Source organism: Myotis davidii, unplaced genomic scaffold, assembly GCF_000327345.1.
Source record: "Myotis davidii unplaced genomic scaffold, ASM32734v1 scaffold81, whole genome shotgun sequence".
Taxonomy (NCBI): domain Eukaryota; kingdom Metazoa; phylum Chordata; class Mammalia; order Chiroptera; family Vespertilionidae; genus Myotis; species Myotis davidii.
In genome coordinates this window covers 306,909-307,707 of record NW_006291554.1, presented here as the reverse complement: position 1 = coordinate 307,707, position 799 = coordinate 306,909, and the positions used below count along the sequence as shown (strand labels likewise).

General features: G+C 64.6%; 1 protein-coding gene across 2 annotated transcripts in view; it reads left to right on the top strand.

The window, feature by feature from the left end:
• Positions 1-799, top strand: part of VILL (villin-like) — a 28,968-nt gene that overhangs the window by 11,782 nt on the left and 16,387 nt on the right. Inside the window, exon 1 of one of the 2 annotated variants that reach the window (XM_006765071.2) lies at positions 7-14. The exons of the other annotated variant lie outside the window; for it this stretch is intronic. The gene's annotated coding sequence lies outside the window, so the exon portion shown is untranslated. Of the gene's footprint in view, positions 1-6; positions 15-799 lie in introns of those variants that run through there. 2 annotated transcript variants of the gene reach the window in all.

The following is a 799-nucleotide window of genomic DNA, read 5'->3' as shown; positions in this document are numbered from 1 at the left end:
GGAGTTCCCAGCAGGTAGGCCTGGCAGGGAGGGGGCACGGGGCACAGCTGGGCCGGGGGCTTGGGAGAACTGGAGTGGATGTTTGAGTCAGGGGTGTGCACTGTGGGGGCACAGGCTCAGGGTTGCCAAGGGGCTGGCAGAACTGGGAGGCAGCGAGGAGCCCAACACGTAAGAACACTGGTCAGGGCAGGGAGGCCATGGCCGGGCGACTGGCAGGGAAGAAAGTAGCAGTTGTACGTGGGTGGGCATCTCTGTCACCCACAGAATCTGAGTATCTGGGGACCCAGGCCCGGCCCTCCTTTCCTCCAGCAGGCAGCACCTCCACCCTTCCCCCTTCCTTTCACAGGTATCCCAGGAGAGAAAGGGGCACCAGAGGAGGCAGTGGGTGCCTGGGTAGGGAGAGGGGGTGCCAGGGAAAGGGGGGCACTGGGGGAAGGAAGGGTTTGGAGAAGGAAGCACCTGGGTGGGAGGGGAACCTAGGGGAGAGTGGGGAGCCAGGGGAGGCAGGGGCAGGGGAGAGAAGGTGCATTGTGGGTGGAGGGGATATGGGAGGAGGCGCCTGGGGAAAGGAGGGGCACTGGGGGGTGCAGAGGGGGATGGGGGTATCCGAGGAGGAATTGGGCATCTGGGAGAGAAAAGGGGCCCTGGGTGGAGGGAGCCAGCCCCCAGGGGAAAGACGAGGGCTTCCAGTCTAAGGAGAGGACATAGGCAGGGTCCCCCACTCAGGGGAGGTGTTGGAAGGGAGAGCCTTAGGGGAAAGAGGGGTACATGTGCGTGGGCGGGCTCTGTGCAGAGGGAG